This window comes from Artemia sp. Qi Xiang Cuo, chromosome 20, assembly GCF_049724085.1.
Source record: "Artemia sp. Qi Xiang Cuo chromosome 20, ASM4972408v1, whole genome shotgun sequence".
Classification (NCBI taxonomy): domain Eukaryota; kingdom Metazoa; phylum Arthropoda; class Branchiopoda; order Anostraca; family Artemiidae; genus Artemia; species Artemia sp. Qi Xiang Cuo.
In genome coordinates this window covers 34,440,127-34,456,035 of record NC_142813.1, presented here as the reverse complement: position 1 = coordinate 34,456,035, position 15,909 = coordinate 34,440,127, and the positions used below count along the sequence as shown (strand labels likewise).

At 38.2% G+C, this 15,909-nt stretch overlaps 1 protein-coding gene across 1 annotated transcript in view; it reads right to left on the bottom strand.

Moving 5' to 3' along the window:
• Positions 1-15,909, bottom strand: part of tweek (transmembrane protein KIAA1109 homolog tweek) — a 371,152-nt gene that overhangs the window by 56,445 nt on the left and 298,798 nt on the right. The gene's annotated exons all lie outside the window — the stretch shown is intronic.

The following is a 15,909-nucleotide window of genomic DNA, read 5'->3' as shown; positions in this document are numbered from 1 at the left end:
TAAGTAAACAAAATTTGTATAAAAATTTTACTTTTCTTTTGCTAAATGGCTGTCTCTAAAGTTGGTTCTGACGTAATTTAAAAATTAACTTACGTAACGAACTTCTATATTCGTATATTTTTCTTATGGAAAAAAATACAGAGTTGCACATTTTTGAAGATATGAGCTTGAAACCTATGTTATAGGGTTTTCTGATACGCTAAATCTGACAGTGATTTTCATTAATTTTTTTTCACTTTTAGGGGATGTTTCCCCCCTCTTTAGAAAATCAGGTAAGTTTTCTCAGGCTCGTAGCCTTTGATGAGTAATACTAAACTTAACAAAATTTATATATTTAGAATCAGCATTACAATCCCATTCTTTTGATACATTTATTGACATCAAAGTTCCGTTTTTAAAAGTTTCGCTTACTATTGAGCCGTATCGCTTGTTTTTTTTATTGTTTTTTTTTATTACGTATATGTTATTACGTATATGATGGGGTTCTCCCCTTAGTCTAATTCTCCCCTTAGTCTCCCCTTGATTCTAATTTATATATTTAGAATCAGCATTATAATCCCATTCTTTTGATACATTTTTTGAATTGAAGTTATCAAGTATTTTGGGCAATAGGTTGCATCAAGACTGGGCTGGGTAATTGTAGACAGAGAAAAGCCAAGACCAGATTGTCCAAGTAATTGAGAGGCAAATGTTTCAATGGCTGAGGCACGGGTAAATGGCAGGAGTTTGAATGACTCTCTTATTGGACACGTACTTGTCAGGTTAGTTTTTGGAAAGGCATTTGGAAAAGTTTTTGGAAAGGATTTTCATTAAATTTTTTTCACTTTTAGGGGATGTTTCCCCCCTCTTTAAAAAATCAGGTAAGTTTTCTCAGGCTCGTAGCCTTTGATGAGTAATACTAAACTTAACAAAATTTATATATTTAGAATCAGCATTATAATCCCATTCTTTTGATACATTTATTGACATCGAAATTCCGTTTTTAAAAGTTTCGCTCACTATTGAGCCGTTTCGCTTGTTTTTTTTTTTTTTTTTTTTTTTATTAAGTATATTTTATTACGTATATGATGGGGTTCTCCCCTTAGTCAATACCACGCTCTTTACGTTAAAAGTTAAAAAAAAAATTTAATTCACATACCCCTGAATCACAAAGGCCGTTTAATTAGAATAGAAGTAGAAAGGCCTCAGGAGGTCCCACGCGACACCCCTGCTGCCACCTACAACTTTTTTTAATGCTGATGGGGATCCTAATATGGGCATAGAGTCATTAGGGAGAACACGTGGTTAATGGGGTCAATGACCTAAATTTCCATGGTCGATGTTGTTGTTGTTGTAAGTGCACGCTCTCAGAGAGTGTCAAGGTCGATTTATTTGTTGTTTTGGGCAAGTGCACGCTCTCAGCGAATGTCAAGGTCGATTTATTTGTTGTTTTTGTTGTAAGTGCACGCTCTCAGCGAATGTCAAGGTGTCCAGAAATAGGAAACAGTTAGATCACGTGTTTCCTTCTCAGCCAATCAGCGAGTCGGATACATATCCCTTCTCAACCAATCAGAGGTTTTCAAACATATTAGCGACGGAGGATTGCAGAGAGTATAAGGAAAGGGGTTTTTCTAAAGTTTTATTAGTCTATGAATAGAATTCAAAGGAGTGAGAACAGTTTTGACTTTACTCATTTGGATATATATTTGTGTTGATGGCGAGTGGAATGTTTACCCTCTTAGAAGTTGATAGTGGAGTTGAAGGTAATAATACAAGAGCACCAAACATTGCGGTGGATATCACGAAAGGATCACGTCATTGTATGGAATAGGATGCAGTATATTCAAGTTGTGTGATATCCATGAGTAAATTTAAAATGGAGGATCAATTATTTCTCGCCGCTCAAGTTGATATAGCACATGTGAATAGACTTCAATGTGCTTTAAGTGCATTAGTGAAACATATCGAAGACAATGAACTGTATCGCTAATTGTACATGCTCTATATTATTGTTGTTGTTGTAATTATTCAATAAAATTTTTTCGAAATCGAAAATGTTCTCTTTCTTTTCTGGTTAGGTTAGGTTAGGGCAAACGAATCATGGTGAGCCTAGAGTCAGCAGTCGGAGTGAAAGAATTGAAAAATGAAAAAATTTGAGAAAGAGAGAATTAGATCAAATCTACTGTTTATGGAAAAATATTTGATTTTGGATGACAATTTTCTCGAGTTATCTCTTAAACGCAGGATATTCTCTTGTGAGGGAACACTCGACAATATAATGAGGAGTAATTCTCCCCCATTAGACTATTTTAAGAAGCTTTTAAAATGTGAATCGAGAGCTTATAGTCAATTTATTGATATATTAATTGGAGCAAGGCAGAATCATATCGTGGATTTACTTTTGAAAACATTGCCAATGGATTCAATGTAGATGGCTACTCCTTTAAAATAGGTAACGTTACAGAGCTGCTCCTTTCCCCCATTTCCACTCACTGAATTTATGGAGCGAGGACGCTCAGTTTCGTTTTAGCTGTGAGAGAGTTGACATCGGAAACCGAAAAATGTTCTATATATGTCCACTGTGCATGTACACTCTTAGCAGTTGGACTCAATGTGAGAATTGTACAATTATTGATGACTATAGTGAAAAATGTAAATTATTTCATCCTTGTAAATTACATAGAGGCTATGCAGTAAAAATTAAAGGATGTAATTCATGTGTCGAGGAGATTTGTTACTCTTAACCTAGAGGACATCTATGTTCCAATTGTCACTATGATAAATGTGATCAGTGGGAGAATACTTACCCCGCTATGATTGGAAAGAATCCCAAACGTGATTTTAGTTTATTTCTACGAGATTGGTATCGTCGTGGATTTAAATTATTCTGGGAAGAGGAATATGGTCTATGATTAAACTGTTGGGCTAACAAGACAATTTGGTTTCTAAGTCATCGCTGTGATGAAAGTACATATTATTACTATAAGCCAGGTGATGTTTATTTGGCTGTGACCAGTTGGGATTCCCAGTAAGAAAACACTGTTTGTAATATTGCCCCCAATTGTCAATTAGTTACTCTTGAATTCAAATGACTGTTAGTTCGTAGTATAATTAACTATGCAAGAAGACAATACAGAAGAAAAGATACATTATTCTACAGACAATGTGACCGTGACTTGACACCCAAACAAGATAAATATACAGTATATCCAGCTGATTTTCCAACATTGGTGTCTCCAGACAGTAGACTTTATATCGAAAAAGAAGAAGAAATCAAAAGTTAAGATTTAAAAACATTGTTGTGTATATATATGCATTTTATTAAAAAACAAATTTACAAATACTTTTAAAGCACTTTACTCGTAGGGCACTGAAATCAATACTGTATAGGTCTAGAAAGTCGTTCAGACGTGGATTTTCCACTAGAAAGTTGTTCAGACGTGGATTGTCACTATAAATGGGAAGAAACTGCTTGTAGGTATGGCCGCGACATCGGAACACAAAATATAGTAGTGTATGGAAGCCACAGCTTTTAGTCGTTAGATCCTGCACCCTCTTCCGATTTTGAATAATAGTTTTCCCACTGCTCACAATATAGTTGCTGATGTTAGGCGTGTAGAATGTATAGGGTAGTCCCAGAGGATCAAAAAATTCAATCGTCTTCATTGTTTGAAAGATGCACAACCAATGACCCGTCAGCATAGTCGACGGACTGCTATTAACAATAATCAAGGTATTGTTAACACTTTGAATTTTTCCAAGAAAGTCCGAGGGCAGACAATAGAATTTGTACTGGGACATGTAGGGGTCCATATTAAATACATTGATTATTTGACTGGTGTTCATGGCGCCAAGTCTAGTAGAACACTGCCTTCGGGAGTGATTTCCCAATAGGTTTCATATTGGTTTAGTGAGATTAGTGCGATACTCTCAGCCAATGGGTCGGTAAATGTACACTCTAAACGCACACTCCTCGTACGAACTATACTCATATCCTGTGTACCAGACAAATCCAGTACAATGATACCATGTGTTTTAGCAAACATATCTTCGGTTACACCATGTTCAAATAGTTGCAAATCATGACCTAGAGCTTGCATGGTCAACTCGTACAATATTCTATAGAATTTATCAAATGATAGATTGTAGATTGGAATGCTGTTTACTTTACACAAAAGAGATGATAGTCCAAACATCTCGAAATTATGTGGGCATTCAGTCCATGATCCTATTGTACTGGCGCTATTTACAAATGCCAAAGCGAGTTTTGACGGATTTTCACCATTGATAAAGGATGAATCGGTGAAGGTGCGTGAGCCCATTGCAATATGACGTTGATTGGTGATTGTATGAGGAACAAGTAGTTTAATTTTATTTCCATTGGCTCTCAGTTTTTCCACTGCCAAAGCAACAGAACTCATAACCTGCTGTTTGCGTACATAAAGTATTTCTGAGGCGAGGAAGAGACTCACATCGGGATTGGCAGAAATTTCCTTACTTATAATAGAATTGTATGGTGTAAGCGTCAATTTTATATCCACCTTAACATTGGGTTGCAGCCCTTGGGCTATATTAAATATTTCATGATATATTTTTCCGACTAGATGAAATTCACTAGTTGTAGCATTTTTAAGTGTATCTGTACTATCAGTTTTAGTAATATATTCATATCCATTGGAGACACCTCTCAATTCTTTGTATGACATGGGTGTCATCAACATGAATTGCGCATAGCTTCTATAATTTAAAAGATTGTTCCTAGTGCTCACCAATGTACCATTGATATACACACTAATTTGATAAAATGAATAGTGCAGTATACTATTTCCATAGGGTATTTCATTAACTCGAATTGGCGTTGTGTTATTAAAATTTTAGACTTTCATTTGCAAATCTATAAATCTCGAAGACAAGTCCATAAGCTAGTCTTCATTGGAATAAATTTGAAAGCGGATATTATCGGAGAGGGGTTGTTGTGGATAAAATTGTTCATAGTATCCATGCTTGACACTCACATCAACATTTTCAGCATTGAATAGATTCAATGAGGCGGGGATTGAAGGTTGAGAATCCTTATGTGGCAGGTAGGACATCTTAGGAGAAGAAATCTAGTTTCGATCTAACAATTTTCTTCCAGGGGCTTGTTCTTCTGTTTACAGCACGTGTCAGCTTTTTCCTTCTTTTCTTTGACAAGAGGGACGATGTCTTTCGTTTCGGACCTGAGTGGAGACTGATGAGTGATGCATTGTTTCTCGACCTTTTTAAGCCTTTACCATTTTGTTTTAATTTCTTACCAAGGGTGTGCGCACGTGAACTGAGATTTTCCGTTGCACTTTTTTTTAAATCTGTGCCAAAACCCCTATTGTATAACGTTTATAATACAAAATCTGATGTAGTCAATGCACAATAATTTTTGGCAAGTACTAACGACGTACAGAAGAGCTCATCACACAAGCTACCCAGGCCGTAATCAGACATTGAAGTGTGTCCCGTGTAATAATCCAATCCATTGCCCTTTTGTCTTGGACCAAGAGTATTAACATAGCAGTCAATATCAGGACAAGTGAATGCCACTTTTCTATTAGACAACTTGTTGAACGATGGGAAGGAAATGGCATGCAATCACAGCAAAACCTTTTGAAATTGCTATGAGATCGTCAAATTCGGATCTTAGTGTTAACTGACAGAGTTCCAAATAGGAAGTGTTTACGGGAATATACTGAAGATGCTTTATATTGTAGTGGTGAATATGTTCTTGATTGGTTTTTCGTTCAAGAACTCGTGAGGAACTCACCTGTATGAACGATTTATGTCGTTCTATTAATAAAAGAATTTCCGCTCGTAAAAAAGGAGCTTTTCATTTCAACTATTCAAAGGAGGAGGGCAAGATGTACAATATTTCACCTATTTCCGGTAAAAAGTTAAATCTGAATAATAGTCTAAACGATGTTCTTGGCTTTCAGCTCAATATAATCACTGGTAAAAGTACCGCAAACAATAATTTCATTTTGGATGACTATTCACCTGCATTCTCCACGGACACTTGTATATTTCTCTACGCTTCATTTTTGGAAACATCTCGGGTTGGTAATTCAAATGTTCCCCTCCTACAAGTTCTTGAACGAAAAACCAATCAAGAACATATTCACCACTACAATATAAAGCATCTTCAGTATATTCCCGTAAACACTTCCTATATTGGAACAAAGGTTAAATATTAGATTAATGAAATCATTGTCAACACCATTTTTGAGTATGGCCTTCCTAAGAAAGGGTTTTGAAGTGCTTAAAACGGAAAATAAATGCCGTTGTTCGTGTAGTTTTTTCAGTGTCATAACGCCAACTAATAGTCTTTGCTAATGTTCACCGGAAGATATACTGTAATTTCATTATCAAAAATGTCGGTGACTACACGTAGATCCTCGGGTGTGCTCTGATTAAGATCCAGCAAAATTTAACCGTAGGGCTTGTTAGTCGCCTGAGTGTACGCTGACAACAGAAATTTAGGGGCGCCGGGGTATATCTGCTTATTGAGATTTTTTAACAAGCGAGAGTCAGGAACGACCTGATAGATAATATAGATAGGGCAATTCAATCCTAGTGTTTGCAAGCATGTGGTCTGCTGATACAGTGTGTTTAAAGCTCGTATTACGTAAATTTGTTATTTGTAAGCGTAACCAGTGACATGGTTTAGCATCGTAGGTGAGTCTTTAACTCTTGTTTTGGCTCAAAACTCTATGATTATCCACGAGTTTAGGTAAATACTATTGAAAACATCAAGTCTCCGAATGAATTGTATTGGTATGGTTGTAGCAATAGCTTTTATTTTGTTATAGGACTCCTGCCAAATACTATAGCAATAGTAGATTTTTTTCGGTTTTTCCAACAACATTTATCGCAATTTTTAATTATTTTAGTTAAAAGTGTTGTTTTCCCTGACATTGAGGGCCCACACAGAAACGACCTGAAGGGTGTTTTAAATTGATACATGTTGCTGCTGCTGCTGACAACAGTTGAACTACAACTAACTGTAAATTATACATGTCAAATGAATAAGTTGCAATAATTTTCCCATATATCTATCTAGTATTTGTTAACAACAAAAAAAACAGTATATCGTGGTAGCATTTATTTCGGCAACATGAAAACAAAAATTTGATCAACGTGTACTGCAACGATATGAATAACACTTGTTCAACAAGAACAACAACAATATTTCATGGTCATTTATTTCGACAACATGAACACTCTATTTGTTCAACATGAACAACAACATAAGAAGAACACATTATGTTAAACAACAACCTGACAATATTTCATGGCAGTATTTATTTCGACAACATGAAAACTCTATTTGTTCAAAATGAACATGAACAATGGTAAAAATGACACTTATTGTCTTTAAACACTTTTTGTCCATGAAGAGCAACACTTATTGTCTTTAAACACTTTGTCCATCAACAACAACACTTTATTTATATTAGTAGCAAACACACACTTTTCTGTACAAAACATGAGCACTTGAGAAAAACACTTGAAAACACATGGAACATGAACTAGCACAGTTGAACATTATAGTGAATTTAAAAGGTGGGTTCGCCCCCCCCAGGGCCGCGGGAGCCGAAGGCCGGCCGGCCGCGGGCGGGACCCCCCACCCCCGGGAGCTGCGGGCGGGACCCCCCCCCCCGGGAGCCGGCCGCGGGAAGGGCCCCCACCCCCGGGAACCGCGAGGTGGAAAAAACAGTACACAATTGTTGTCGTCACAGCTACAGGTTAGTTGTTGGGTTAGTTAGTTGGGTCAGTGGTGGTGGTGGTGGTTAGTTAGTTCATGAATGGTTTGGTGGTGGTGGTTAGTTGGTTAGTCAGGTTAGGTTAATTTATCCAGACTATGTTGATGGCGATAGTTAATGCATTCCACTCAGTCTGAAATATGGTAGTGGCCATGAGGTAGGACCCTCACACCATTCTCGAGCACATAGGATTTGTCCGATATACATGACATTGCATTCTTTTCCACTCTTACACTATAATTTCTATACTGTAGAGAGCGAATTGCAAGCACTTGTGCTCTCGGCACTAGGCTACCTTCTACACAGTCTCTGTACACACTCATGTTAAAATTGCTCTTTACTAAGTGTGTACAAAAACCCCTTTACAAGCCTGCTTTTCATCCCCACTATGTGTTTTAACGTACTAAACTTTGGGGCCCGGGAACACCCCCCTGGATATTAAATCACTCCCCGTCTCTGATTTTAACATTAATAGTTGGTTGGGGGCTTGACGTTTCACCAACTCGGGGTAAAGTGATGGATTCCAGTTGGTGAAATCAATCCGCGAGCTGATGTGTTCCCCCTTTTCTAAATCACCCAATAAATCTTCGGTCCCATTTACCTTTAGCAGCAGAGAATCTGTATCCCCATAGTAAACTTGAACCTCCCCCTCCCGTGGCCATTGCACCTTACACACATTGTAAAAGAACGATAAAATGAGGTTTTTTGAAATTTCCAGTACTGAACTGGCACCTGCTATATTCTTGTTCAATACCACATTTCGTTTTCGCCTGTCTAGAAGAACCATGTCAGTCTCTATGCTCATGAACGATGTAAAATTGGGATCGGCAATAATTCGGGTACATTCTAGAGGGTCAGTCACCACATCACAGCGAGATCTGTTCCAGACGCTTTCACAAATTTTGCCAAACGCTTAATTTAGAATGAGCTTATATGTGTCCTTTTCTATCTTTGAGTTTTTCATAGAGTGTCTATCGAAAAAAGAGTCGATAAACGTCTTCAAATATGTATATTGATTGACACGTAGGACACGATGTATTCTGGTGATCTTGAAACCATTGTTCACCATCCAGTGTAAATGCATATAGTGAACAACGAAATCTTCTTAAGGTCAAAATCAGCAATCAGTTTCTGCTTAGAGGAATTCCAAGGCATTCCCATATACTCAACCAACGAATGATTGTAGGGACTCAGTGAATCCCTGCTCACGGGCCGATTGATACATGGAAAAATAAAATCTTTGATGGAGTCGTGAAGCGCCAGCGGAATGTGACCGTCAACTTCAAAGAACCATCCTTGTGGCCCATTGTCCTCGACGATGGTAATGTCGGGGAACTCACAAGGATTCTCAAGCCATTGATAGTTCCCACATGGCAAAGAGTAGTGTGACATTGCCGAGGGGTACAATGAGTTCATGTCCAAGAACACTACATTTGACTTTGCACCGGTGCTGTTTTGTCCGCTCGGATCAGTTGATAAGACGCGGTCCCCATGAAAAACATACCCTCCCCTCATTGAACGCTCTACAAAAGGGTGTCTGATCTACATCTGTGATTAGGCCTATTTCCTCCCTGCTAATTTTTAAAATCAAATCCATCACTAAATGGGGTGTGGAAAAATAGTAGCCTATATCTAACCCGAACTCTGAATAGTTTTGGTATGTGTTCTTACAGACTATATCCAACAGAGTTAGAACGTCACTGGCCAAGTACAGTCTACAATAATCCCACCCATTTTTACAATCCCCCTTAGACCACACCTTCTTGGCAAACTCATATTCCTCGGCTGTGCATTCACTGCTGGTCAGTGAATTGTAAAAAGCTTCAATTGGAGGTAGTTTCTCCTCGTTTAAGCGTGTGCCAGAACAGTAATAATGATATGGATATATTCCTTTGCATGTCAAAAGATCAGACATTTTACCCTCCGGAGTGTGGTGTTTAATCAAAGTACAGGTATCGAAATGGTTGCTTTTCTACACTTGAATCAATTGGCTGAATGCCTTGGGAAAAAAAACTAAAGGAATCTAAGAACCTGATTTTATTCCAAAATGTATGCCTATTATCCACTACCTACCATTTCAGCTCGATGAGCAACAGCGTCTTAGCTGATTTGGGGATATGTTTATAGGTAAATGAATTGTTTACCCATGGACTATCTACTCCCCCTCCCTCCCTATGCATACGTGCCAGTGCCGGTAAAATAAATTTTAAGTGATAATTTGAGTTGTGAATAAAAAAAGGGATAAAAAACTGCTGGCTAACATTTAAGTTACACAATTGATGCGCAACACCTCTAAAATTACTAGCCCCGCAGAAGCGGTCCGGCACCACGGGATCATGATCCCTGCCTGTCCCCCGCCCCCCGCGATTCCCGTTTGTGCCCGTATCCCCCGCATCAAACTCCCCTTTACAAACCCCACATATTTTTTGATATTTAATCGCGAGACGATCCTCTGCAGACAACACCATTGGATAATGGGTATTTCTCAAACGAGAAATAGCGCCATTAGCTGTGCCAATTAGTTTAGTCAGTGCCTTGTCCATACACTCGTCCTTATTCACCTTTTGTACTATTTCTAACAGCCGCATGCTGTTAGAACTATTTCTGTCTGCATGAGTATAGGACACTGCAATAGCCTGATGTTCTTTGACTCGATTTGGAAATCGGGGATCGTTCACCTCCACCAGCTTAGCTTCACAGTCTAAAGATATTTTGTTGCACTGGAGGAGGGTGTTCTGGAAATTTTTAAAGTGTAAAATAGCCCTATCCCCTGAAACCGTTTCTACTGTCTGGTAGCCATGCCGTCTACAACGCCTCATGTGATTTTGCAACTTTAATTCAGTCCAAAATCGAGAAAGGCATGTTGGACAGTAGAAACATACTCCCTTATTCTTACCCTCCCCCAGAACTCTACTGATGTCTGTAATAGGATTAAAATGGCCAATTGCATGCGGTTCACTAGGTGGTGTGTATAACAACCAAACCCAGTGTCTGACCAAATCAATTGACGGGCCCCTTACAGGGAAAACCAACCGCTTCTTTTTCAAATAAATCCCATCTTCAAATTCTGTTTCATACTGAACCACATTAACGCCGATATTTAAATGGGCATTAGCCCTTTCAAAAATATCTATAGATCGTAGCGTTACTGGGTATTTTCCCTCTAAGCAAGAGAAATCTACAATGGGGAAACCGGACACGTTCTTCCCTTGTACAGCCCAATTGTCTAAATTCGTCTTGGTAGCGTCATCTGCTAGAGGCTGAAATGCTGATATGAGGAAAGCATACTTGAAACATTTTTGACCTGTTTCAAAACAAATCTTCCGGACACCACGACAACCTACTAAATCTTGATTTTAATTTTAAAATGTATCCCTATCAGACCCGCCACCCCCTCTTTGAATAAAATCTTTCTTAAATTTACAGATATTTACGCTTAAATCTTCAATAAATAAAACTACAAACCCGCTACCGTTTTCATTAAAGTTCTCAAGATGCGTAATAATATGACCCATCAAATCCATGAAAACATCCTCAAAATTTTCTAAATTTGAATAAATCAAACGCATCTCGGAATGTATATAATGGTGATAAACTTCGCTTTTCCCCTCATTTAAATAGAATACCTTTATAACAAACACACCTTAATTGAATCCCTCCCCCACAATTGAATTTGGTTCTCCAGTAGTGCACGAATTTTATCTACATAGGCATGCACAATTTCTACAGGGTCAAAAACAAAATTTCCCTCCCTTAGAGAATTAAAAGGATCCCCAAACGTCGCAGTGTAGACAACTATTGCATTTAAATTGTGTTGAATAATTGAAAATCGGGAAAAGTTGTACCCCCTCCCACTCTTGTATATTATCCCCTCCCCCTCCCCCAAGTTGTTCAACAATATCTGGGGTATGTGAATGCTCCACTTCAGTTGTTTGAAGTGGACTCGTTGGGGTATCGGAGGCTGGAGGAGGAGGAGGATTCCATGTTAATTCCCGGGTAAAATCGTCCAAAAGCTGTAGCGTGTTTGGGCTCAAGTCCCCCTGCCCAACTGCGCTATAATCTACATTTAAAAAATTTTCTATAAACTCATCAATATTATCTGGAATTTCCAGTACAGAGTCGCTCCATGGTGAATTGTTCTGTAAGTCCATAAATGCGTGCTCTCCTTCACCACCTGATGAGGACGATGGTAACATCGAATAAGGGACCAATGGTCGTTGAACCTATAAATGAAAAATAGCTTATTTTCAAAGTGTTCAAATCACCCCTACTGTTTTTAAAATTTGGATTATTATTTAAAGTCAGCGCTTAGTAGTAGTAGTACGTAGCAGTATGCGCACAGTGGCATTTGGTTAATTGAATTGAAAGTTCCAAAATATCAAACTTAAATATAAGATATTTACAATCTAAAACGCAGCTTTACATAAAATTGACAATTTGATTTTGTTCAAACAACCCCCCTTTCCCAATTTCTACTATTTAATGCTCCCCCCCTCCGAGCCAGTCATCGCGGCACTTTCCCGCAGCGCTTCCCACGGCACTTCTCGGCCCCACCGGCGCTTCCCAGCCGCTACGGTGCAAAAAGCTATCTTTTTCTCAGCGAATTCCTGGCCCCATACCCGTTCACCAACGCGTGAAGAAACAGTTTTTTTTTTCACTTTACAATGAGGCGGTGATAGAATTGTGGCATATTCCCCTCCTTTCACCAATGTCCTAAATATATTGTTAGACCTTAATTTGAAAATAACAAGATTTCACTGGTTCTCCAGCAAATAGAGATTGCATGGACATTTGCTTAATAAATTGCAATTTTCTGCATGAAACCGTTTTAATTTGAAAGGAGAAAAACAACCCCTCCCCCCTTTTCAGCAATGTCATAAATGGCAATTGTTATTTTTGGGAATATAACTTGTTTCGCTCTTACATAAAATTCCAATTTCCTAAATATCTAAAGCTAATTTTGCAAAAAATTCCGCTATTTTCAGAATTATACACAAAATTACGTAAAAGCATTGAAATCCAAGACTAGACATAACCGCTAATGATAGATCAAGACCGGAAAAGTGGTGAAACAGATCTATTTATATGCTTATGCGGAGCTTTAAGCCAATTATTAAAACTATAATGTTCAATTGCGAAAAATAGCATTTTGAGTTTCATAGCGGTGAGAGATAGCAGTAAAAACTAGAAAATTACCTAAAAATATTCGCTTATGAGATATCGAAGCGATAGCAACAGAGAAAATATCAAAGATTAGAAAAAAAAGAGCGGTTTCTTTGCAAAAAAATTACATTATATTTAGATATCTCCGAGGGAGGGGGGAGCAGAGAAAACACTTGTCTGGGGCGAGGGGTTAATATTTTAATATCCCGCTGAGATACACTTTTACACAGTGTTGAAAATAGTGAAAAGGCTAAAAAAACATTGGAAGAAATAGATATATATATATATTTCTATAGGTAGGAAAAATGCTCACATTTGCAAATCCTGACTGTACTTGGGTGCCAGATGGTCCAGGTAGCGCGAGTTGGACCTCATGATCTTGTGCAGCTGAGCTAGCAATACCACTGGGCTTTGCAGCCGGGACAGCTCCTGAGACCCTTGAAAAAGTATGATGAGAGGCACGCTCAGAATCTTGAATAGGCAGGACTGCGACATTTAAAGCAGCCATGCATTCTCTTTTTGGTTGTCTGCCTGGCTGTATTACTGCCTGCACAGATGAAGCTTGAGAAGGCAGTGTAGAGTTGGAGGGTATCGGAGAGTGGCCATATTGTATAACTGATGCTCTTAAAGGGACTGCCTCATCCTATCTTGCTTTCTTAGATGGAGGGGGCACACATTCTTCACAATTGGCCTTAAAGAAGAGAAAAAGTTAGTATCGAAAATAATTTCCCCCTTTTTACAGAAAGAAAGTTAGTACCCTCATCCATATAATTTTGTCTAGAAAAGCATTTATCACTAAGAAAGCACCCCTACGTCAAAAGCAAAGCAATAGGTAAAATTTGCAAGAAATGCCCCTATTTTTACCTTGCTGAGAAAATTTTTAAATGTTTCCCGTCTATAGGTCTTTAAAATAGAAAAAAGATTGTTAGCCTAGCAGCTTATAGGCCTAAATTACAATCTTGGATGTAAATGTACACATAATAAAGCTATCCTTTTTTCTTAGAAACCCTCGGTCCTCTTACTTCCCTAACGCGAAAAAACAGTTTTGTTTTTCATTTTAAAATGATGGCGATAGAATTGAGGCATGGCCACCTCCCCCTTTCGCCAATGTCCTAAATATATTGTTAGACCTTAATTTGAAAATAACGAGATTTCACAGGTTCTTCAAATAGAGAATGTGTAGGCCTGCGCTTGATAAATTGTAAGGGTATGCATGAAACCGTTTTGATTGGACAGGAGAAGAACATCACATTTTGATCTGAGAAACCTATTACAGGAAGTGCTTTAAAAAGGGTCAGAGCTAATTTTAGGCAATGCGCTGGAGTCTTGTGTCAAACCAGTGAGGGTTAATAACAACGACGACGGATGTCTCAGTTAGAGAAAAGATTACAATAGAGAAAAGTCTAAATTTATCGAAAAGATAATTATTTCTATTTGCGAGAATTTTGTTTGTAAAACAATGGGGGATGGGTTACGTTTTGAGGGTATAAAGAACATATTTTATGTTTTCTATCGAGTATAAAGATTGCATAGTGATGGTTGTATTAGAGTGGGAGGGGGGAGGGGATTTACCTGAAGATACTGGAGGTTGACCAATGAAAATAATTTCATTTTTAAAATAAAAAATTAAAATGTATTAAATTAGAACTTACATTGCTAATTGTGGCAGTCAAGGCTTCAAAAGAGTTAAATTTATCCATTCTTATGTCATCAACTATGTCAAAATACTTTCTGATAATTTAATCACATTGCATACGAAATCTCAAGGGTGAATTGTTATGTAAAGGGGAAAACCATATGTAACCAGCCCTCAGTTTGGCTGAGATGGGGTACGTAACCGACTCTCTGATTGGCTGAGAAGGAAAAACGTGGTCTAACTGTTTCCTATTCCTGGAAACTTTTAACATTCGCCTCGGGCATGCCCAGAACAACAACAACAACAAATACTGTTTCCTATTTTTGGACACCTTGACATTCGCTGAGAGCGTGCCCAAAACAACAAATAAATCGACCTTGACATTCGCTGAGAGCGTGCACTTACAACAACAACAACAACATCGACCTTGGAAATTTAAGTCATTGACCCCATTAACCCCGTGTTCTCCCTAATGACTCTATGCCCATATTAGGAGTCCCGTCAGCATTAAAAAAAGTTGTAGGTGGCAGCAGGGGTGTCACGTGGGACCTCCTGAGGCCTTTCTACTAATAGATAGCTCTTTTGAAAGCACTAAAAAAAACTGTAGCGTAAAGAGCGTGGTATTGACTTTGGGGAGAACCCCCTCATATACGTAATAATTTCTGTTCTTTTTAAGTTCTAATGTTGCTTCTTACTTTCAGTTGAAAAAACCTGTTTTTTTAATTTAATTTCTGATCGTTTTTTAAATAATGCTTTGAAATCCGGCGCCCCCTTCATAGAAATGTCCGTTACCCCAAATAAACATCCTCCGCGGAAAGATTCTCCCGAGTAACCCCCTCCTCCAGCCCCCCCCACCATCAAAAAAAATTCTTCCTGAAAATGTCTGTATACTTCCCAATAACCAATACAATATGCAAGCAATGGGCAAAGTTCACAACTTGCAGCCCTTCCCTTGGGAACTGTGGGGGATTAAGTCATCGTAAAAGACATATTTATTAGATTTTCGACTATGCTGAACAAAGTGGCTATCTCAAAATTTTAATTGGGTGACTTTGAGAAAAAAATGAGCGTGGGAGGGGTCCTAGTTGCCCTCCATTTTTTTTTGTCACTTAAAAAGGGCACTAAAACTTTTAATTTGCGTTCAAATGAGCCCTCCTACAATATTCTAGCACCACTGGGTTAAAACGATTACCCCTGGAAAAAAAAAACAAAAAAAAACAAACAAACAAATAAACACGCACCCGTGATATCTCTTCTGGCAAAAAATGCAAAATTCCACATTTTTGTAGATAGGAGCTTAAAAACTCTACAGTAGGGTTCTCTGATACGCTAAATATGATG